This window comes from Triturus cristatus, chromosome 11 (genome assembly GCF_964204655.1).
Source record: "Triturus cristatus chromosome 11, aTriCri1.1, whole genome shotgun sequence".
Taxonomy (NCBI): Eukaryota; Metazoa; Chordata; class Amphibia; order Caudata; family Salamandridae; genus Triturus; species Triturus cristatus.
This window is the reverse complement of record NC_140594.1, coordinates 482,109,313-482,134,880: the sequence shown is the minus strand read 5'-3', so window position 1 is coordinate 482,134,880 and position 25,568 is coordinate 482,109,313.

Sequence of the window (25,568 nt, the reverse complement as noted above, 5' to 3'; positions counted from 1 at the left end):
TTGGTATAGAAAACATTGGGGCATATATTATATGTGTTTGAATGAGGAGATGAGACTATTACAAACAATTGGCTAACGACTCAGTAATCAATGGCACACATTCAAATCAAAGAGATTAAATGCATCAGAGGAAAGTAAAAAAAATATTGGTCAACAGTGACGTTATTATTTGAAGAAAATAATGGCTTCTGAAGAGCGATAAATGATTGGTGTTCCCAGACAAAGTTGAGTAAAATAACTGAGGTTTTCTGCAAAGATGCGTCGTGGACAAGGGTGGCTCCACCGCAATGGTGGAGTAGCGTCGCCCCAGTGGCTCAGAGCCAGCCGTTGAGAAATAAAACGAAATTCTGTCATCATTTTATTTTTCACCTCCTGGCTGAGCCAGTGTGCATTGGGAAGTGTAGGGCCGGGGCCATTGGATGGGGAAGGAGGACTGGTTTGTGCACTTCTAAGTACGCATATGTGTTTCGCCGGCAGTCTTAGGCTGGCCATACACACAAGCACACTTAGGTGTCTCCAACTCACCTGTAATGAACAGCCGGGTTGGAGAATCAGCACAGACTCCCTGTCCTAAGTGGAGCGCAAACCAGCCTGACCAGGCCAATCCCGGCACTAGTCTCATTTCAGGAGAGCAGTGTGGGGTTGCACATGTAGTCTATGCTGCTGACCCAGTGTCTGTTGGTACCAGGAAGCAGTAGAACACAGAAGGATGATGAGTGATGCACCCGGCAGCTTCAGGTAAGTGTTTTCATTTTAAAATGATCCCCCCTCATGCTCCCCTCCCACGCTCCTCGTGCCACCTCGAAATGCCGCACCACCTCTTCCTTGTGTCAGCCGCCACTGGTCATGGAATCAACGTTTCCGCTAGTTTTTAAATCCTGGTCATTGAAAATGGCACACAAAACATTCCAAACAAAATCTAGATGAGCTCCATTAAAATAGCAGACTAATAGGACCACCAATATTTTAGGTCTGTTGTAGGTAGTTGCTTTAAGATGTGACCATAGGTGGTCAAAATAAGATATACTAGCTTGAAACAAATGGCCTATATAAAAACCTTGTAGGTATGGGGAAACAAGGTTCCTTTTCGTTTTATAAAGCATTTGCTATTGCACATTTATAAATTATTTTTTATTGCACATTATTTCATATACATAGATACACCAAAACATTCATCAGATAGAAGCAAAGATTATGATGAAAGATAAAAGAAAACAGAATCATACCAGTAACAGTGTGCATTTTATCTAATGTTACCCCACCCAGTACCCACCCCAGCAGCTGATGAAATCCTGAACACCATATATATGTAATTCATTCTTAAGGCTCAAACACTTTCCATAAAAAAAACCTTTTCTCAAATATAAATATAGGTCCTAAATAAATATCCATTCACCCCTAAAACCAGTACTGTGAAGTGTACCATAGCAGCAGTCTTTCAACTTCGTCAATGTAAAGATTCCCCCCTCTACTCATTCCGTGAGTGGCACCCAGATTCTTAAACCTTTCATTCGCGCACGAACCCCCCTTCTTACATAGACAGCGTTTTCTAAATTATAGACTGCTAAAAAAGCGGACAAGCCACTTCTGAAATCCCGGCGGGTTAGAGTCCAGCCAGGCAGGTGCAATACACAATCGCAGAACCGCCATATCAATACAAATTAGATCTAGCCCTGCACTCCCAGCCCCCTCATCTGCCACACCTAACAGAATCAGGCTTGGAAAAAGGGTACATTCGACTCCTAATGCTTCATTAAAAAAATTGGTGATATCTTGTTTTATATTCATAAGCACATTACATGAAGAACAATCAATCAATTAATTCTTTATTTCGAGGGTTAAAAAAAAAATCATCATAAAAAGTACATATTTTAAAACACAGAAACATACATGATTTTTTATCACATCAATATCAAAATTAACCATCTATCACCCTGTTAAAATACAAAAAGAATCAATATATTATTCATGATAGGTTAGTCTCTGGTATTTCTTAGTCTTACTGCCGCTTTTAGAAAACCTATTACTGAACATAAGGTATGCATATCATTTGCTCTCTGTAGAAACAGCAGGGCTATTTTAGCATGCCGAAATTTTCCATTTTTTAAGATTTCAACCAGAAACATACGCCTTGGATAACGATAAAATGGACATAATAATACAAAATGAAGGGTGTCCTGCGGAGACATGTTGTCGCAGTCGCAGGCACCCTTCTGCTCAATAGTTGCAGTAAAACCAGACGGGTAAGCTAAAATATTTTGCAACAAATTGAGCCTAAAACGGCACATTAAAAACCTATCCTGGTGATTATATATCAGAAATAGGTACGGTTCCATACCCGGTGCCTCTTTAACTAAGGAGTGTGCTACCACTGACCGTTTTAGTGCAAAAGCTTTAGTTTCCCTAAGCCTCTCCCAATTGTCAAGCAACAGTCTTTTGATTTGTAATTTACTGTTCCTTGTAATTAGTGCAGGGGTGCTAAAAAGGGTGTGATGACCTACGGACTCTAAAGTTAGTTTAACATAATTCAGCCAAGGGATTGACATCCCTTTGTCCATTTGTATACAGTCAGAGAGGATTTCTTGGCTTAATACAGCCTCCGGGTTAGCCCAAATACTAAGCCAAGCCAAGACCGGTCTAATCTTGACCTGATCTACAATATACGGAATTCCGAGTTCGGAATGTGCAATTTCAGCTGGTATTGAGTGTGGGATCTTGAGGATTCTACGGATGAATTTGTCTTCCTCTAGTTGTAACTGTTTGGCATCCCTAAAGCCCCAAACCTCGGCTCCATATACTGCTTTGGCTGTGCTTATTGAGCGATACAAGCTCATTATTTGCTCTGGGGCCAACGTCCCAGTCTCTGGGCAAAGTTCATAATTGCACCACATGAGGAAGCCAATTTAGTACAGTGTTCCTCTAGTAATGTGTCAAATTGCATCTTGCCATCAAGTAATAGACCTAAATATGGGAAGGTGGTTACAATGCCCATGGTATGAGTCCCAATTTTAAACACCGGTTTTTTGATGGGTTTTTTGCCTGCAATCAGTGCAAAGGACTTGGTCAAATTCACGGACAGATCTAATTTTTCCATGAAGACCACAAATCCATTGATCAGAGATTGGAGACTTCTCGGTGTCCGGGCGAGCAGGACCGCGTCATCTGCGTACAATAGTACCGGTATTTGACGCTTCCGTACCTTGGGACAATCCACCGCCCGGGCTATGAGGCATGACTCCAGGTCATTAATGTATAATGAAAAAGGAAGGGGGCAAGAATGCATCCCTGCCTTACTCCGCTAGAGCACGGGAAGGAGTCAGTTTGCCCTCCCTCCATACTAAAGCGAACCCTGGCTGTGGTGTTCCAGTGTAATTCTCTTAGGATACTTATAAGTCCCTGGTCAATCCCCAAAGTGCTCATCCTTTCCCAAAGTTTACTTCTATTTACATTGTCAAAGGCCGCCGCCAGATCCATAAAACCCATATACATGGTACCATTGCTCGCTCTGGTGTATTTAGCGACCAAAAGGTATCAATTTAAACATTGGTCACTGGTCGACTTTCCTGCTCTAAAACCATACTGGGTATCCACTATTGTATGGTGCTCTTCTGTCCAGATCATTAAGCGGTTTAGGATCACCCGCCCCAGTATTTTGGCAGAAACGTCGATCAGTGATATGGGTCTGTAACACTGAGGATTGTCCCTATTTCCCTTCTTGAAAATAGGTACAATTAAGGCGGTGGACCACGACCTAGGGAGTCCTGTCTTGATAGCTGCATTTAACACCCTCGTTTAAATTGGGGCCCACAAGTCAATATTACTTCTATACAAATCTGGGGGGGTGCCATCAGGCCCGGGGGCTTTATTTGGAGTCAACCCTTTAATTGCCTGGATAATCTCGGAGAGTGTAAAATCCTGCACCCAGCTCCTATTACCATCCCATTCCCCTTTATGTTTAGGATCTATAGACTGGTTATAAAGGCTCTCGAAGTGGGTCATCCATTGCTGCGGGAGGATATTTGTGCTAATGACTGGGGCATTTTGGTCGTGAAAACAGGGCCTATTTATGATTTTCCAGAATTCAATAAAATCCCTGTTTTCACCGGCCTCTCTTAAGTCAGCCCATAGTTCTGCTTTTAGGGAAGCCTTCCTTTCTTTAATCTTAATGTTATAAATTTTCCTGCACTTTACCACTTCCACTGTGTCCCTTGGAATTACTTTAAGGCTTAATTTTAGATTTCTTAGCGCTCGTGCACAACTTGCGTCAAACCATCTTGGATGGGTCCCAGATTTTCTAGGACCTTTCGCCTCCAATAATTTTTCGGCCAATTTAGTTAGTTCGCTGAAGGCAGCTACTAAATCAGCTCCTTCTATTTTAAAATCTAGACACTCTTCAACCCACTTTTTCCCCTTTACTATCAATGCAGTATAAAATTCTGAGGCATTGATTTTTGCCCATTTTAAACGCCTTCCTTGATCTGAAGGCTGTAAGATAATATCTAGTTGTTTATTCATTTCAACATAACCCCTGCAGAGTATTTCTATAAATAAGGGATTATGATCGCTAAAGGGACTCCATTTAGTGCATACCATCCCCACCCATTGTTTGGCAAAGGCAGTTATCAGGATGTAGTCTACAATAGACGAACATCCCCTGCCTTTAAAAGTTGGTACCAAGGTAGCCTTTGGCCCTGGGATTACTAGATCCATGGTATGTACTAATGAGTGACTACCTATTAATTTTGTAAGTGATGTACCCTCCGAGCTGTGCTCGAAGTGTGGCCCTTTACTAACTGGACAAAGATCCCAGTCCGTGGTTACTGAAGTTAAATATGGGCATAAATGACAATTTAAATCTCCCATTAAGAGGACAAATGAATCTACACCGCCTTTCCTTGAATCAGCTTCATGTTGTAATCTAGTGTCTAGTTCCTCTAGCACGGTTTTAGTGCCGCTTCCTGAGCCTGAGTTATAAATGTTAAATAGTTGTACCTTCATCCCATAGCCATGAAATATTATTGCTTGCAAGTTTTTTGAGGTCCAAGATGGCACTATCCATCTCCCCTTTAAATTAATATCAGCATAAATTATTAGACCTCCTTTAGCTCTGCCTGCCCTACTCTCTTGTGCAGGGACAAAAAATAGCTTGTAACCCTCCAAATGGTAGAGGTCGGGCTCAACCGCCCAAGTCTCCTGTAGAGCTACTATATGGGATTCCCTCAATTGATTCCTAAAATCTGCATTAGCTATTTTTCCTGCTAAACCTGCTATATTCCAGGATGTGATTTTCACCTTTCCCCCCTGTTTCCCTATCAAATTTGAGTCACAAATATGGCAAGCATCTGCCTCCCTCTCTTCAGGCCGGGGGTCTTGTATCTCCCCATTCTGATTTAGCTGGGAGCCTTCCTGGGGGTTCGGTGTATATCTTCCTGTAGGAGTTAAATCAATGTTATCCCTGGTCATTTTAGTTTCTTTCCCCACAGGTTGTATATCTGGGTTGGTTAGTCAGTCGTTTTCGTCCAGGTATTGAAGGGGACTGAATCTATTTTTCCACTGCAGGCCATCCAGATCCAGTGATGAGAAGTGACTATATTCAGGTTTTGTTTTCCTATAATCGTCTATTCCTCCTTCCCTGATTTTGGGCCAAGGGATATGTGTTTCTACTTCTCAGATAGAAATAACCTAGTGGCATAGCCTGTACAGTACTAGTTACATTTTTATTAAAGTTACCCAATATGTATTCCACTAGACCCGGATTCCTAAAATTTACAATGACACAGTCCCCCTCAATATCCTTCTCTCTGGTCCCCAGCCATGATACTCTCCTCACGTGAATAATTTCTCCCCTTTCCTGCCCCCGGAGAGGTCTGTGTATATTAAGCCAATTAATAATCTTGTTTTTTAAATCTAAGTATGGCTCTTTTTGACCCATCCTAAATTCAGGCACCCCAGCAAGTACCACAACATAGGGGCTTGTTTGGGGGGGTAAATTTACACGAGGGGGGGGGAGAGTTTCTCCTTTACTCTCATAGTCTTTTTGTTGTTTATTTACCTGGCTGTGAGAAACGACCTGCCCTAACAACGTCTGCCCTAACAACGTCTGCGCCCGACTTTGCGGAACCTGGGGATTAACGCTAGGTTCTTTCACATTTTCATTAAAGCCTCTGTTCTGCGAGTGGGCTATAGTTTTAGGCGGCACATGAACCTGGGCAATAGTACATGGCTCATTGCTTGTGCAGTTATTGTTCATGGGTAATATCCTTGAGGAGGGGGTTTCAATTGAAGTTGGGTTTCCAATAGAGATGGGATTTACATTTTCCTTCAGTCTCCCTAACTTTTGCAATTCATTTGTGATTTTATCTATTTTGCTAATTAAAGGTTTTATTTGTGAGATAATGAAGGTTTCTAAATGTTTTTGAAGGTCACTTATTACCGGTTGGAGCCATCCTGGCGGGATTAGTGGACCTTGCACATCTACTTCTATAATCTCATCTTCTAGTGTCTTCCCACCCATGTTAATTGATTTTAATTTCCTTGGATGCATATTCTTTGTGCGCCTTTTAGGTGGTCTATGTTTTGGTACAAATAGTCTTTTTGCTGACCTAGCAAGGGGAGGGTCAATCTCTGATACCAGTTGGCCGCATGGCACATTTTCAGATGAGATATCTTGGGTATTGTCCTGTGAGCTGTCACAAAGATTTATATCTAACACCTGCGAGAGTGTACTCTGTGTTTGTGAGTGGGGGTTGTTTGTAGGGGTCATCGAGAGGCGTCTCTCAGCGCGCTCAATCTCCCCATCCACTGCCCCAATGACCTTATGTAGCATGAGATCTATGGCAGTGGGGGGGGGCTAAGTGTCCAACTACATTAGTGATATTCGATCCAGTTTGTTTGGCCACCGATGGGGTACTTGGTTTTCTCTTCGATGATCTTGTTTTAGGTTTGGAAGCCATGGTACCCTATCGGTCACAGTCCCCCTTCTCTCAGTGTATCCCACACAAAATGCGCAAATTACAGTCACAATTTAGTACTTCACTGCCCGAGTGGTCGGGGCACATCAGAAGAATAGATTAAGGTCCCCTGCTTATACTTCAAGAAATCAGTGACCAGTATATAGGTGTTAAAAACTTTGTCCACCACTCAGCCTCACAAGTGGATCACGATAGTTTGGAAAACCAATCGGATTACAGTACCTTGATTTTTATGGCAATAGATGTGGCCCAGCCAGGCCTCCTTGTGCCTCTGAGGGCCACAGAGGGCCCGCCCTTTGCCCGGGCTTAGCCCGGCGCCGCCCGCGCGCGGTCCCGTGACGCGGAGGGCGGAGTCACTTTAGAACAAATATGGACAAGGTCTGCCTGATACAGTGCAAAATGAGGCCAGTATGTCCCCTTACCCTTCCCACATTTAGCAATCTTATGTGGGGTATAATAAAGGGAAAGGCAAGTCTTATAGCATTGTGCTTGGAGTCGAGCGGGTATTAGAACATTCAGTGCCATTCTAAACGACTGATGGAACAATGTATGTGAAATGCCAATTTTCCTAACCATTTCAGTGACCATTGCTCCAAATCGTCTTTTATCAATGAGTTAAGGAGATTTTAGATAACCCATATGTACAAATACCTATTATCTACCCGTTTGTCAACTATGACGTTTTTAGAGAATCCAATTGGTCCACCTTCTTTCTTAGATAAAAAGTCCCTTTTTTGAAGGTATTTTAAAAAATCCCTCCAATCTAGCCCAAACACCTACTTAAGATATCAAAGGAGACAAAGCCCCCTAAAGAAAAGAAGGACCCTAGTCTAACCAAACCAGACTTCTCCCATCTTTTAATCAGTTGATCCCCAAAGATCCCAGGAACATTTCGGTTATTTGCTAAAGGCGTATAGAAATTAAGCCTACCTATTCCAATTAGCCTCCGAGCTGTCTTCCACATTTAAAAAACCCCGTATAATGTTTTAAAGAGAACTTTCTTATAGTAGCTGTCATTTAAATACCGCCACAAGCATCCCCAGCATCTTCCCCCATTATGAGTTCTAAGGAGGAAGGAACCTCTTCAATACTTCTTTCCACTGGTTGTTCTTGTAACAGGACTAAACTATGCAATAGGGAGGTGGCCCAATAATAAAATCTCAGATGAGGCAAAGCCCATTCCACTCTGTCCCTGGGCAGTGTAAGAAATTTAAAAGCTCTTCTTGGTTTAGCATACACCCAGACAAACCTAGAGAACAGATCTTCCAATTTCTTTAGCCAATTGGCTGAGAACTCTAAGGGATTGCCTGGAAAAGATATAAAATCTTGGGGAAAAATAGCATTTTAACCATATTACACCTACCGATAATTGATAGATGAAGATTGTTCAATCTAAACAAATCCTGTATGGTTTTAATTAAAAGGGGTTCTACATTTTCCTTAACTATATTGTCTAAGTTTGCTGAAATGTTAATCCCAAGGTAGGTTGCATTTTTTACCAATCTGTCATGTCTGTGTATAGCTATATTATCATTCACCACCACCTAAGCTTTATAGCAATTGAGAACATAACCAGAGAGTTTCCAAAACCTCTCTGCTTCCTCTTTTACTTCCTGAAGAGTGGTCATAGGATCAGTGGTCACAAGGGCGATATCATCGGCATAAGCCAACACCTTTGTTTCCCAACCTTGTGTTTGAATAGATAAAATAGCCCTGTTGTTTTCCAACCTACGTATAAAAGGGTCAATGTATATAGCAAACAGCAGAGGGAAACTCAGGCATCCTTGCCTGGTCCCTCCAGTTATTAAAAAAGAGTCCAATAGTGCCCCATTGACAAACACCCTGGCCATTGGTTGGTGATATAGCATTTTAATTGCCTGCACTTCCTTAATTCCCACCCTTGACAGGGCCTCCCATAAAAATTGCCAAGAGACTCTGTCAAAGGCTTTTTCTGCATCAAGCAGAATTAATTCCATCGGATCCTTAAGTATTGTAGTGGCATCTAAAAGTGAAATCACCCGCCTTATATGATCGATTGTCCCACTTCCTGGACTAAATCCATGCTGATGGATTGAAACTACCTTATAAATAAATGGCGCTAAGCGGGAAGCCAGGATTTTAGAGTAGATTTTACAATCACTATTAATCAAGGTTATTAGGCGATATGAGCTAGGATCCGCTGCTGGTTTATTTCTTTTTAAGAAACATCACAATCTTAGCAGAAGACCAGGAGCTCGGAGGCCTGCCCCCTTAAGCAAACGAACAAACAACTGAGTCATACACTCTTTAAGTTGCTAAGAATATTTTCTATAAAATTCAGCAGGTATACTATCCATGCCAGTAGCTTTACCACTAGGGGTACTATTTATGCTTACTAGAATCTCTATCCATTGGGGGGGGGGTCCTCTAGCTGCTGCTGCTGTTCTAAGGAAAATTGTTCTCCAGGGGTTAAATCCAGATACTCCTTAATCTCTCTGAGATTCCCCTTCAAATCATCCCGATACAGGTTTTGATAGTATTGATGAAATTATCTGATATTATCTAAGTCTGTGATTAGCCCCATAGTTGGATCCTGTATCTTGTGGATTAGATTTTGCATGGTGCTTTGCCTGGCTTATATTGCCAAATGGTGTCCAATCTGTTCACTGCATTCATATGAGTTCTCTCTTCAAACAATAAGTTTATCTGCAGCACTTTTGGCTATAATTTCAAAAATAGAGGATTTAGACACTGCCACCTTTGCCTGAGCTTCCTCCACATCCCCACCCTGTTGTAGGACTTTAACCAAGTCCTCCTCTGCTTGAGCCAACTCAACTTGTAGGTCGTATACTTGCTGTCAGCCTTTTTTATTAAGGTTCAAAGAGTATCTAAGAGTTTACCCTCGTATGCCAGCTTTCAATGTGCCCCAAAGAATATCTATTTCCGCACTCCCTAAATTTTGTTTAAAAGAAATCGTTATCCAGCTCCCCATATGATTGCAGTGTTCCTCATTAATTAAAAAGGCTCGCTGAAAAATCCAGAATTTTTCCTTGGGCTTAAAACCACCCCCCTTAATCTCAACCACTAAAGACTTAAGGTCTGAAAGTTTGCGCCGAGCTTTCTCTATTGAACACTCATGAAGCAAAGAATAGGAGACAAGCACAAAATTAAGTCGGGCATAAACATTATGTGGTATGGAAAAAAAGGTAAATCCAGGATCCAATGGCTTGTGCCAGTTCCATTCATCACTTAACCCATAATCCTCACATAACACCCACAAAGCATGAAACACCTTAGGTTTCCTCCCGGTATATATCCTATCTGTTTCAGAGCTCAGCATCCTATTAGCAGGTATAATAATATTAAAGTCACCGCATAGAACGACTGGGAGAGGCCAAGCTGCAAGATCAGTGGTTATCTGCTCAAATACTCCTGGATCATCAAAAATCCGACCATAGATTGAATATATAGTAAATGATTCTCCTATGCTTCTCACACATTGAGTTATAAGCCATCGACCGAATTGATCGGCTAACATGCGTATGAATCGTAGATAAGTATTACGTGTCAGGATCGCTACTCCTCGTGTCCGGGTGTTCTGAGTGGTTCCCCCAACCAGTCTATATCCCAGTGAATTCAAAAGATACAGTTGGGCACCCTCTGTATGGGGCGCCTGGATACATACAATATCAGCATTCAATAGACGTAATCTTGCTGCTCTGGTCCGCCTTTTTTTAGAATCATTAAGGCCACTGATATTAATAGTGACTGTACGTATTTTACCCATCCCTTAAAAGTTAAGGTTATCTTAACATTTCCTTGCATCATATATGCTGAGAAAAAAGAAAATTCATATAAGACACCTCTCCCACCAGCCTGCACCCCCACACCCCCGTACCGCCTGCCACCCACCACAAATAATAAAGGTGACCTGGCTCAATCAGAGTCAGGAGGATGTCATCCAAAGTAGTCCCATCCTCACCGCACCTCCAACATTTCCCCCAGCCACCCCAGAAAATAATATGACAATCAGATAGTGAACTACCGCCAATCACAGTGAATGCAACATAGAAATAACACCATAATCATATACCATAATACCACATAATGTGACATATTATACACCATCAAACCCCATTCTCAGGTCAACCAGAAATATCCTTTAAATACAAATGGGCCTGGATTTCTGAAATAAAGCTACGTGTTTCCCCGCTGAAGATAATCTTCAGTCGATCTGGATTCTGAAGATATACTTCAGCCCGAGCTGTTGAAACGGAGCACAAAGTTGCCTAAGCAGCCTCCTCCATTCAACAGTGGCATGGGCAAAATCCAGCCCAGTGAAAAAAGCCATTTGATCATGTTCTTTTTTTGCTATTGGGCGGGCTAGATCATAAAGGGCCTGTTGTAGCAAAAAGTTTTCAAAATATAGCAACATTGCCCATGGGCATTCCGAGGTATTAGGAGAACGTTTCAGTAGCATTAAGGGAAACCTGTGGGCCCGTTGGATTTCCTTATCCCAGTCCAAAGTGTTTAGCTCGGGAAAGGCACCTCTCAGCAGGGAAACCATATATTTTCAGGAATCGTTCCCCTCAACTCCTTCAGGGATTCCCTAAAAACATAGATTATTACGACGTTGCCTGTTATCTTGATCTTCCATTTTCCACATCATATATTTAACAACCCCCTCGTGAGCTACACTCTGTGTTTTTAAGGTAACAACATATGTTTCAAGGCTTTCTGTCCAGGTTTCTACAGCAGCAATTCTTTCGGCAATATCAAAACTTGTTCTGGCCACTTTCCTAATGGCACACTGTAGTTTTTAGCGGCATGCCGAGCTCTGCGATAATACTTTTTCACCTCCTACTGGAAGCTCTTAATAGATTGAAGAACCACTGAAAGGGAGGGGTCACTCTGGACTCCAGTCTCCAATGCCCCTCCAATATTTGCCATTGCAGAGCCCATCAGATTTACTTCATATTTGCCCGCTCGTCCTGCAGAGGCAGTGAGCTGTGAGGCCGAATAGTCCCACTTCAGGTCCCCTGTGCTACCTCCATCACATATCTCCCGTAGGCCGTTATCTTTCTTCCTTCCCTTTTTAGAGAGAGATTTCTTTTGCCACTGAGGGTTTACAAGGTCGGCTGGCCCTGAGCTGCTATTCCAGTTAGCACCCCTCTCCACGCTAGACACTGATATACTTACATTCAAGATTTCTGACTCATTTGTCAGAGAATAACATTTCTCATTTACATCAGGAATCATAGCACGACTTGATGGGGTGCTTACTACTTTCTCCCTGGTAATTCTATCCACATGAGGGGCCGCAACTTTAGTTAATGTATTGCTGAATTCAGTCACTCTGTCTCCATCCGCGGACCTAGATGGGGGAGAACATAACCATTCTGAGGCAGGTTCTACACTGGAATTTACAGAAGGATCAGACTCTGCTTCTACTAATCTCACAGTCAGCCACTTGCACTCCTTTTCCCTTATCCTGCCTATCCATAAGCTGCAAACCCGCACCAGTAGGGACAGAAAGTTTAGTGAGCAAGGGCTGACAGCCTTCTACCTCACAGGGATTCCTCTGAGGTGCTTTCTTTACAGTTTCCAGTTTATCCACCTTTTTCCCATTACCACCTTGTCTGTATCTCTTCTTGCCACCACTGGTGCGGTTTTCTGAGACCATCTCTTGTCATGAGGGGGCTGTATAGCTGCTACTGATGCAGAGAGAGCTGACAGAGCACCCCTCTGTTTTGCGGCTTTTCCACCGCGTCCTGCCATCTCTATCCGTGGGTAGCCCCGCTGAGAAACTGGAGGTCTAGACAGAGTCTACCAGCACTGACACTGCAAGTTCTGTGAGGCAGCAGGAACCGTCGGAAGCAGCAGCTGACTCAGCTCGAGCCAACGCCGCAGGCTTTCTGTAACTGTAAGAGCCACCCAGAGCAACAGCTGATCTGACGCGTGCCGCTGCCGCAGGCAGAAGGAAGCAGCAGGAGCAGCAACACGCAACAGCTGATCCAGCGTGAGCTGCCACAGCAGGAGTCACCGAGAACAGCTGATTCCGTGTGGGTCACCGCCACAGCCCTCTCCGGTGATCCTTCCGTGAAGCAAGCCGTGGTTATCTGCCTTCCCGATCTTCATATTCAGGTAGATCTTGTGTTGCATGATCCTGTTGATCCGGCTATTTTCAGGGACTGGATGTCTGGCTGGGGCTGTGTCTCGGAACTACTTGATTGCCATCTTGCCTGCCCGGGGAAACAAGGTTCCTAAGAAGAAGATATCATTTTGGCTAGGGATCCTATAGCCTTCTCACCTGAATTTCACAATAAATAAAGGTTCTAATGTACAGGTGCGAGCCAGCACTGGTTATTAATGATAAGGCAGCTAACACAGCTTGACCAGAGACTCTGGAGCTATCATTTTTAACATCAAAACTGATTCTCGTCCTATGTTGGGCCAAATGAAAGTTTTGACCAAGGTCCCTGCAAAACATCTGAGAGGCCTGGAGGGGAGGGTGGGTTTGAAGAATGTCACTGGGATACCCCTGACTTCTCAGAAATCTGAGTTTTCCACAGTAGGCCTGTCGTACTTTAATATTCGGGACCGCGTAGGGGACAGGGCCCTACCCCTGTCTATCTTGGTATTAGCGAACCGCAAATGGTAAATGCGGCATGTACGAGTGCTTTATATATCGTTCTAGCTATGAATGCACTGTGTACACGTTATTCTGTTTCACTACGCGGGTTCCATTTTGGAAGCAGTGGCCATCTTGTCATTGCCCTCACATAGGCTATAATGGAGTAAATACGGGCCTCACAGTACATGGGCTTTCCCTCTGACTTCTCTGTGACCTGGGCAGCTGGCTCTGCTGCCCCAGGTCAAACCGGTCTCACGAGCTCCTTTTCCTCCGTCCACCTGTGATTAGCATCAGGGCTTGACCCGTCATAAAACCCTTTCATTCTATACAATCCCCCGGCTAATCTCTTCCACACCTGCTTGTTCCTGCTTTATGACTTGTTTCCCAAAACAGGAGATGCTAATGTTTATTGGGGGGGTCTATTGACATACGATGTGGGATCTGAACCTCACTGTGTAAATCATTGTGGGCTGGCCGAACTGGAATGTGGGATGGTCATCATGACTCTGCTTTTTCGTTTGTAATGTATACCTTTATATGGCCATATCGTAAACCAAGGAATGTGTGCCTGGAGCATGATATTTTGTACTTAAGGAGAAGTCCGTTCCTATGATTGGCAGCAGTCTCCTGAGAACATACACGCTGTTGTACTTCTAGGATACCTGTCATTGGTCTGCAGCCAATAAACGATTCTTTGACTTCACCCAGAATACTCTGTGTTTCTGTAGGTCCGGAACAGGGTGAACCCAGAAGTCATAGGGTGTGTGCCCCTGCACCGCTGGGTCTAAAATACCCAGTACTTCAGTTTGGCGCCCAACGTGGGGCGATTTCAGTGGTACCAGTCCAAGCCAGAGGTTCGTGAGGAGCTTCGTGTGGAAATTCCGGAGGAAGGCCGCCACTTCATCGACCCCTGCATGTCGACGTGGTCCGAAAGTCTTTTCTGCGAGGTTCTCCGCGTCCCGACGGCTACGAAGGACTGCTGCCCTGATTAATCGACCTGTTTTGGACCCTTGACGAGTTTTGAGAGAGCGAAACAATCGAGAGAGTCTTCTGGTGACGCCATCGATCAGCAATATTCAGTTAAGTATAAGTGGAGCGTCTCCCATTTGTTTTTGGTATCCTTCGGGATCGTTTTGATTTGGTAATTTGGTACTTTGGAGTTTGCAAACGCCAAAACCAGAGGACTCGTGTATTCACGAGAATATCGTAATCGATAATCCTTTGACGTATGGATCTAGACTAGTGAGCAAAGATGCCTGGTTCTGGACTATTTGGTAGATTATTTTGTTTGGGTTGTGGAAAAGATTTCCAGCTAGAGGAATCATGTCCGGTTCCTCCGGTTGGAACTCCAACTTATGAGCTCTATGTAAAACATGGCGTAGGCCCCATTGCATATAACGAAGTGTGGATCCACTACACCAGGAAAGATGGTGTTTTAAAATGGCCCCAAAATGGTAGTTTTGATACCGATATTTTAGATAATTTGGAAATTAAATTGTTTAAGAAGAAAGCCCGGCCGGCGATGTTTGACTCTTTCCGCTTATGGCGAAAGGAAGCCAAACAGAAGGAAATTAAGCTAGCAAAAAAGAATAAGAGAGAGAGAGGTATGTCAGTAATGCAAGCAGCTGTACAATTTAAAGACAATGAGGAGGAACAAATGAATGAGCAATTGCACAGGCAGCATAAGTTAGGGATTGACAAATGTTACCCGGCCTTGCCACATTCTAAGCAGAATGAGTTAGAAGAAAAGGAGAAAGATCCCCTGATGTCACATTTGTTGAGTTCGCCACCCCCGTATGCTCAAACTGCCACGGCGCCTCCGCAGCTTGTAAATATGCCGCCTCCAGTGCATATACTGCAAGCCTTGCCGCAACCGCCAGTTGCTTTGCAGCCAGTTCCTATCCCTGTAGCGCAGCCCTCTCAAGCGCCGCCAGTTGTGCTTCCAACTGCCCCCGCACTTCCTGCGACTTTGCCTAATCCAGTAACTGCCTCCCCTAACACTCTTCCTTCCACCACTCCAGTACCTGTCTCTACATCCTCTTTTCTTCCCTCTGTTTTTCCCCCTGTTCTCGCCTCAGCTTCTCCTTCAGCGCGACAGCGCTTAGCTAATGTGGTTACTACATTAATGTCTCCTCTCTTCGAGTCATCTGGTGCGACTCCTGGTTTACAGCGTAAGCAGTTGCGCAGCCAATTGCCTAACCCCGATGAGAAAAAGGTAATAGATAACATGGCGCGTAAATGGATCGTTTTTCCTTCACTGTATAATGTGGAATCAGTTGTTAACGTTTTCCATCAATGGGATGCCCCGAAACAGAGATATGTGTTTGAGAAAATGTGCGAAATTCTCTGTGAAGAATTGGAGGACAGTGGTGAAAATCCGAACCCGCAGGAATTGTGTAGAGTGAGGTTCGATTTTGGAACTGGTATAATTGTGGACCGCGAAGTAGATAAAGCAGTTGCGGTTGTATTGTCCTTTAGGAATGATGATTGCCAACAATCATTGTTTGAACAAGAGGTCCTTGTGGGGAAAAAGGCAAAAGCGCGCCAATACCCTATGAGAGAAGTTCCCCCGGTATGGAAGGAAGCGGTTGCAGCTGCCGGTGGTAACCCCGCTGTGGCAGCGCATTTCCAGCGTGTTTGGGTGCATGTTCCATGGAAGCGCTCTGAGGTGTTAGCACTTAAGCAGTCCTTGCCTGATCCCCGTAAAAACCCAGCAGGTTATTATAAAGAGTTGTCACAGACGGCAGGGTCATGCATTATGAATCTGGCCGACATAGACATGTTGTTTGGTAATGTTGTTCCACAGCCTCTATGGGGATCAATTCGTAATGTAGATCACAATGCAGAACTAGGGGATACATGGGCTAACATTGTTGCTGCTGATGCTAGACAAACTGGTGGTGCGAAACCAGAACCTTTAGTAGCTGAATTGCCTGGTAGAATCATCACGTATATGAAGACAATAATGCCTGCGATGCGCGTAAATTGGGACAAGTTATCCGCATGCAAGCAGAAGAAAGATGAGACAGTGTCAGACTTCTTTACTAGGTTTGAAGAAACATTTATTGACCACAGTGGGCAGGATATGAGTACTGAGGGTGGCCAACGGCTGTTTGTGGATAAGTTTGTGCAGAATTTACTTCCTGACCTGTGTAAAAAGTTAAAAGATTCAGAAAGTTCTTGGGCTGTTTCTTCTTCAGCGCAAATACTGGCTACTGCACAGTATTATGAAAATAGAGATAAAGACGAGAAAGATAGAACAGAGAAGAAAACGAAGGAACTGAAGACAAAGGTCCTTTTACAGCAGGCCTATCCGCCACGTGGAGGTCAGAATAATTATAGGCAACCCCAAGGTGTCTATCACCAACCCCAACAGTTTCAGAACAACCAGCAAATGAACGGGTATTATCAACCACGAGTCCCTATTGGTCCCAACCAATGTTCATACTGTAAAGAGGAAGGTCATTTTAAATATAGTTGCCCTAAATTAATGCAGCGGAACGGTAATGCGTATGGCGCAAGAGGTAGGGGTGGTCAGCAAGCTCCTAGAGGCAGAGGGCGTGGAAGTGTTCCCCAGAACGCGCGTCCTCTGCCGCCTCAAAGTACCATCAATAGCTTTGATCAGCAAGCTAACGCGGTTAGTAATATGGCTCAGTATTATAATAATGATTATTATGCAGAGGACGGTGATGCAGAAAATAATGATTACTAGGACAGCCGTAGACAGAGAGAGGGAGTTGTTTCAGTGCCAGTGGATCAGAGTGGACCGTATGTTGAGGTGACTACAGCAAATGTAACGGAGCCTTTTCTGCTAGACACTGGTGCTGCAAAGAGTTCAATCATGCATTCAAAACTCCCTGGCGCACCTTTGTCTGGCGATATAAATGTTTCAGTAGGTTTTTCTGGCGCCCCAGTTAGGAACCCGATTTCTAGTCCCATGTCACTTTCTGTTGGACCTTGCGAGCTGAAAGCACCCCTGATTCTGACAACAGGTTGTGGTGAGAATTTGCTGGGATTAGATTTGTTGAAAAGATTGCACGCTACACTGTATTGTTCTCCTTCAGGAGTACAACTTACATTAGGCAAGAAAGTGATTTCCCCAATGTATTTGTCTAAAAATACAATGCCACCTGAATTGTCATCCCTTCCGGATGCCCTTTGGGCTACTGGTCCCAATGATGTGGGCCTCTTGGAGATACCGCCATATGTGGTGACTTTAAAGGCTAATGTCAGACTGCCACGTATTCCCTAGTACAAGATCTCTAATGAAGGGCAGAAAGCATTGTTAGACATTGTCAGCGACTTGATTCATAAGGGTGTGATTGAAGAGACAAGAGGCAACGTTTGCAATAGCCCGATTTTACCTGTCTTAAAACGAACGGATCCTTCACAGCCACCTGTTTACAGGTTTGTGATCGATCTTAGAGAGGTTAATAAAATTGTTGTGCCACAGTTTCCGGTTGTCCCTGATATAACTGCCTTGTTAACGATGATTCCAGCCTCTGCTGCATGGTTTTCAGTGATCGATTTAAAGAATGCTTTCTTTAGTATCCCAATTGCAGAAGAGAGCAGAGACATTTTTGGTTTTAGTCTGGGAGGCCGAAGCTTCCGCTTCAAACGCGCTCCCCAGGGCTACTGTGAGAGTCCATCCATATACAGTCAGGCTTTGAAAGCGCAGCTTGATGCACTTGTTTTACCTAGTGGTGCTATCCTGATTCAGTACGTGGACGATTTACTGATCGCTGCGGATACTGAGAAGATTTGTAAAGAAGCCACATTGTCACTGTTGCGCCATTTATCCGTTTTCCATCACAAAGTGTCTCTCCCTAAGCTGCAATATTGTCGACAAGAAGTGACCTACTTAGGTCATCTCTTATCGAAGGAGGGAAGGAAACTGACCCCAGAAAGAATTCAAGCCATTGCACAGTTGAGTGTGCCGAAAACACAGAGAGAAGTACGTGCTTTCTTGGGCATCACTTCATACTGTAGGCATTGGATCCCTAGTTTTTCTTTGTTGGCAAAACCTTTGTTAGCCTTAACATGCAAAGACACACCGAATCCTATCCCATGGTCTGAAGAGTGCCAGAAAAGTTTTGTGGAATTGCGTAATGCATTATGTTCAGCACCTGTGTTGGGTACCCCCGACTACAGTAAGCCTTTTACATTGTATGTTCACGAGAAAGATGGATGTGCGTTGTCAGTGTTAACACAGCCTTTTGGCGATAGACCGCGCCCATGCGCATATTTTTCATCAACCTTGGACCCTGTAGCGAGGGCATTGCCAAGCTGTCTGAGAGCGACAGCTGCTGCAGCGATGTCTATCCGACAATCTGCTGGTTTGGTAATGGACAACACATTGATTGTTATGGTTCCACACGCTGTAGACACATTATTAAATAGGACCAAGACACAACACTTGACTAGTGCGCGGCTATCAGGTTATGAACTTACACTGTTAGCTAATCATATACACATAAAGAGATGCAATACGCTGAATCCAGCTACATTGTTGCCAATTCCAGCAGACTCAGATGAGATTGAGCAACATGACTGTCTGTTCAGAACAGAAGAAGAGACGAAAGGGAGAGTAGATCTAAAAGATACTCCCCTGACTGAGTGTGATGGCACTTTATGGGTAGATGGGTCATGTTTCAAGCTCCCTAATGGTGACACGACTGCTGCATATGCTATCACGACTTTGCACACGGTCGTGGAAACTGCACGAGTGCCACATAATTCGGCCCAAGCAGCAGAATTAATCGCCCTCACGAGAGCATGTGTGTTGTCTGAAGGAATGAGAGTGAACATATACACAGATAGCCAGTACGCCTTTGGCGTGGCTCATAATTTTGGGCGTTAGTGGAAAGAGCGTGGGTTTCTGACGTCGCATGGAGCTAAAATTCAGAATGGCAAGTTGGTGAATGATCTCCTTGAGTCACTGACCCTACCGTTGCAAGTTGCGATCATGAAATGCAGTGCGCACAGGAAAGTCACAGATGATGTTGGACGTGGGAATGCGTTTGCTGATGAGACCGCGAAAGAAACAGCACAGAATGTGAAGACTAGAATGTATGTTGCAGGCCCCGCAAGATGGGTTAATGATGTGGGAATGTGTGAGAACACAATAGAGAGTGTGAAGTCGCTTCAAGCTGAAGCCACAGAGGAAGAGTTAAGCAAGTGGAGAGAAAGTATGGGTAAGTTGGATGAGAATGGTTGTTGGATTGATCTGACAGAACATAAGCGGTGGTTGTTGCCTGATGCATATGTGCTTCCAGTGGTTACTATGGCAAATGGAATGGCACATATCAGTACGAAAGGTATATGCAAGTTGTTGGCTCCAGTATGGCAGAATGTTGGGATTCCCAAGTGTGCAGAGAATGTGGTCAAGAATTGCATAGTATGCTTGAAGTACAACCCTGGTAGGGGAACCCCAACTCCAGCTGGTCACTTTGCACCCCCATCATGTCCATTTGAAGTTTTGCAGCTGGACTTTATTCACATGGAAAGATGCAACAACCTGAAATATGTATTGGTGGTTGTTTGTGCTTTCTCAAAATGGATAGAGGCTTATCCTCTGAAAGATAACACTGCCCTATCCACAGCCAAAGCCCTTGTGAAAGAGTTTTTCCCTAGGTTTGGGATGCCAAGAATGGTGTGGTGTGATAACGGAAGTGAGTTTGTGGGTAAAGTGATGAAGAATGTATGTGAAGGGCTAGGGATAAAGCAGAAGTTCCATGCTGCAAATCACCCCCAATCAACTGGATTAGTAGAACGCTACAATGGAGCCTTAAAGCTCAAGCTGGCCAAAATCCAGGCGAGCACCGGTCTTAAATGGCCTGACGCTCTGCCTCTAGCACTCCTGTCCACCAGAATGACCATACACTCACAAGTGGGACTTAGTCCCTATGAGGTCGTCTTTGGCCGCCCGGCTAATGTATAGGGCGTGCCAAGACCGGCGAAATTTAGTGAGATAGAACATCCAGTACTGCTCGATTACCTGTATGATTTGACTGTTAAACTGCGTGTTTTGCACCAACAGGCACATGATACTCTTCCCCAAGCCTCTGAACCTCCTGGTCACCCTATCAACCCTGGTACGTGGGTGCTAGTCCGAAATTTCCAGCGCAAGAGCAACGACGAGCCTCGCTGGATCGGCCCTCATCTTGTTCTTCTTTCGACAAGATCAGCAGTGCGAGTGAAAGGGAAGAAGCACTGGATTCATGGTACCCACTGCAAAGTAGTCCCCTTGCCTCTGCCATATGACCAGTGGGTCAAGGAGGGTATCGCCAACTCAGAGACAGACATTGTACCTCGTTCCGTACCATTCAGTGACGCACGCATAAAAGGCACAGTTTCAGACCAAGAGAGTGACAATATTCTGCAGGAAGCTGTGCCACCATCAAATCGACTGGACACCACTGAGCCTGAACTTTTGTTTCAAGACCAAACAGCACCTGGCCGTCTCCGCTATAATTTGAGACCTAGGCCCATGGACAAATAAAGATTTCCTCACTATTTCCTCTTTTTGACATTTTTTGCTCTCCCATCTGAAGGACTTTCTTGATTTTTGTTTTTCGAACCACCATCCGGGTTCTGCCGCAGGGTCGCGGTGCCAAGACTCTGGGGTACAGGCCGAAGACGCTAGGTCAACGGTTCTGGTTGGTCTAGGGCGTTTCCCTGGACTGACAGGCATACTCCTTAGCAGAAGAAACTCATCCGCCGCGAGCGGCCCGAGTAGAGGATGGAGTTTTTTAAGATGGAGAGACCGATTGAGGAAATGAACTTTAACGCAAGGATATGTAGAATTGTAAAAAGTAAATGTTTTGTCTTTTTGTGCCTTTTTACACTGTGTAGCATAATAATGTTTATTGTAGGATTTGTGTTTTTCTCCGCTCAAAAGCCCATTGCACCCACTGAACAGCCTATATCTCCTTCTACTGCCTCCTCTCACTCTTTTCACCCTTTGCCTGAGCACGAACAGACCAGACGTTCAGAGTTCGTAAATAACTCGTTTATCCAGCTCTTGCACCAGCACCAACTGGTAATGAATACGACCAATTGCTGGGTGTGTGGGTTAATGCCACATACCATTAACAAGGGTATTCCCTACCTGGTGCTGCCGTATAGTTACAATGGATCGTCATGGGCATTCCAAACCATGTTTCTCTATGCTCTAGATACATATTCCCCTCGCCAACCGCGTTCCATCAGACCTATCACCAATAATAAGGCTTTGATGAAAGGAGTTGCCGATATGAGTAGGGATATTGATGCATACTCATCCATTCCCAAAGAAGAGTTGAGACCTTATGTAGGATGGAACGCGACGGGGTATAGTATTAGTTTGGGTGAAAGACAGCGAAAAATCTCATCTCCAATCTGGGTCGTACCCCACATGGGTCGGTTCTGCTTACAGGGTAATGGTCAGAATCCTAGAGCTCAACTGGGAAGAAGTGACTGTACTGAAACGTACACCTTCCCGTCACAGTTTTCCCCTGCGTTTTTGGCTGCTAAGGGCACATATTTCATCTGTCATGACCGAGCATATGCATGGCTGCCCCCTGATTTCTCGGGCACATGTTATATTGCGAACTTGCTACCGCCGACATTTACTGCCGCCTCTGACTATCACAAGACCAGAGTTGTGAGAGGTGTGATTAGTAAGGAGGACACTGCCGGTCAGGAAGCGGGAGACTTCTTCTTGGGTTTCCTGCCGTTTTGGGGACCTATGGTCAATAGTAGGAACCTGAGACAGCTGACTCGTGTGGTTGAATCCACTGTCAATGTAACGGCTGGTGCCCTTAGTAATCTGACAGCTGAGCTCCAAGCGGATCGCCTTATGACTTTGCAGAACCGCATGGTTCTAGACGTTATTCTTGCAGACCGCGGTGGGGTATGCAAGGTCATCCAATCCAGTTGCTGCATTTTCATACCAGATAATGCTCCAACAGTGTATCAAGCCATCTCCAAACTCCATAAAATATCTGAATCCATACACGTGGATAAGGGAGATTGGTCACTGGTGGGGTGGTTCTGGGAATTGATATCTGCCTGGGGTTGGAAAGTTCTGATGGTCATTGGAATGATCTTAGCCATTCTTTTCCTGTTCTGTCTGTGCATACAGTGTGCTCCTGCGATATGTGGTCTCTGTGCTACCTTATGTATAAGGAAACCTGTATCGAGGGACGAGCTAAGTAATAGGATGATGCTACAGCAACATCTCCATGACTTTGCGGACATTGACCTAGACTCGGATTAAGATGAGTATAGTGATTGCCTATGTAAGGGCAAAAGGAGGGTCTGTCGTACTTTAATATTCGGGACCGCGTAGGGGACAGGGCCCTACCCCTGTCTATCTTGGTATTAGCGAACCGCAAATGGTAAATGCGGCATGTACGAGTGCTTTATATATCGTTCTAGCTATGAATGCACTGTGTACACGTTATTCTGTTTCACTACGCGGGTTCCATTTTGGAAGCAGTGGCCATCTTGTCATTGCCCTCACATAGGCTATAATGGAGTAAATACGGGCCTCACAGTACATGGGCTTTCCCTCTGACTTCTCTGTGACCTGGGCAGCTGGCTCTGCTGCCCCAGGTCAAACCGGTCTCACGAGCTCCTTTTCCTCCGTCCACCTGTGATTAGCATCAGGGCTTGACCCGTCATAAAACCCTTTCATTCTATACAATCCCCCGGCTAATCTCTTCCACACCTGCTTGTTCCTGCTTTATGACTTGTTTCCCAAAACAGGAGATGCTCATGTTTATTGGGGGGTCTATTGACATACGATGTGGGATCTGAACCTCACTGTGTAAATCATTGTGGGCCGGCCGAACTGGAATGTGGGATGGTCATCATGACTCTGCTTTTTCGTTTGTAATGTATACCTTTATATGGCCATATCGTAAACCAAGGAATGTGTGCCTGGAGCATGATATTTTGTACTTAAGGAGAAGTCCGTTCCTATGATTGGCAGCAGTCTCCTGAGAACATACACGCTGTTGTACTTCTAGGATACCTGTCATTGGTCTGCAGCTAATAAACGATTCTTTGACTTCACCCAGAAGACTCTGTGTTTCTGTAGGTCCGGAACAGGGTGAACCCAGAAGTCATAGGGTGTGTGCCCCTGCACCGCTGGGTCTAAAATACCCAGTACTTCAGGCCATAATGTCTGGAAGGCTCAGGAAGACGTTGGTTACAAAGCCATTGCTGTTGGGACCATTATTGCAGGATTCCTTTCACATAGGTCACTGGCGTCCTCCTCAGAACTAGTGCAAAAGCAAAGCAGTCTCTGTTGTGAGAATAGTTTGAGCACTTCCGTCCTTGTGACTAGAACTTTCTTGTGTATAGCTTCCGTATCTGTTGTACTAGAACTTGACATGAAGCTGTGATCCTTTCTAGAGCCTATGCTAGTATTAAGTGACTGACAACCTGACTATAAATCATAGGAGGCTGTGATTCATCAGTTAATTTGAAAAAAGACAATGTAGATTTTCATCAGCTTTGATGGACAGAAAATCTGGATTTTATTAAAGACACGGAGGCTAATATTATGCAATCCTCTTTATTGCCGCCACCCACAGCAGCATTGTTAGAACATAGAATACAACAAACATTCTTTCCAACATATCAAAGATCTGGAACTTCCAATACCCTTCCTTCTTTTATGCTGCAATTAGACGAAAACATAAGTTCTTAATAACTCCAATAACATCCAGAAATCCCAACAACTTCAGACGTAAATAAAATCCATCTTCTTCTTCATTGTTGTCCACGAGCTGAAAAACAACAAAACATTACCAACAAGGGTAGGGAGAGGAGGGATAATATTAGCCTCCGTGTCTTTAATAAAATCCAGATTTTCTGTCCATCAAAGCTGATGAAAATCTAAATTTTATGGCAAGACCGGAGGCTAAGATTATGCAAGTTCAAAGCCTGTCAACTAACAAAGAACTTGCATGCGTCACAGGTTTAAAATAAAATTTCCGAAAAACAGAATCACTAGACCAATCTGCACTTCTAAGAATATCTTGTAACGCACCTCCCAACATAAAAACTTTAGACGCAGATGCACTCCTTACTGAATATGCACCAAATCTACTCACATCCACACCTGCATTCTTCATTATCTCTCTCACCCATCTAGCCACGGTTGCACTCGATACACCTTTATGAGGCTTCCTATATGAAATCCACAGCTGTTTCTCATTCCCAGGATGAACAAAAGATGTTCTCCTCTCATATTCTTTCAAACAACGAACAACACACAATCTTTCACATGCATCAAAATATGGGTAAAAAATGCTGTCTGAATTAGTCTTTGTTCTTCTGCACAAATAAAAACAAACACCTTCTGGATTAAAGATTCTTGTCCCTACATCCAAAGCTTTAACATCTGAGACTCTTCTAAAAGAGATAAGACACAAAAGCATTGTCAATTTCCCACTTAGAAGTCTTAAATAGGGGAGGAGCCTAGCGCGCAACCAAGATGGCCGCGTAGGCTTACGGCTCTCGAGGGCCTCCGCAACCTCCCACGTCTATCCTGACTTAATCCTGGTTTATTTGACGGGCTTTTACAGATGAACTTGCGCTGAGGTGCCACCCGTTTTCCAAATTCAGATCGGACGCCGAGACCCGGACTGGTTGCACTCCGAAGTTTGCGGCCTGCTCTTGCCTTGGCCCCGATCTCGAGCTGGTGAAGTGCCCCGGTACGAAGTGAACAACAGCGGTTGGCTGGGCTTGATCTGCCATGGACCCCGCACTTTCACTTTCGTTTTCAAGCTTGTTCTCTGATATCGGCGGAGAGACTTTGGTGTTCCAGAGGGGCGCGGACGGCGAAGTGTCTTGCCTGACTCTCGGACTATATATGGGCTGACTGTCGGCGACGGCTGTGTTCAACTGTAATAGCTACCTGGTCCCTTTTTCCTGGTGCGGGCGGGTGCCAGCCTTGGTGGCCTCCGGACGATGGCGGCGAGACTAGACGG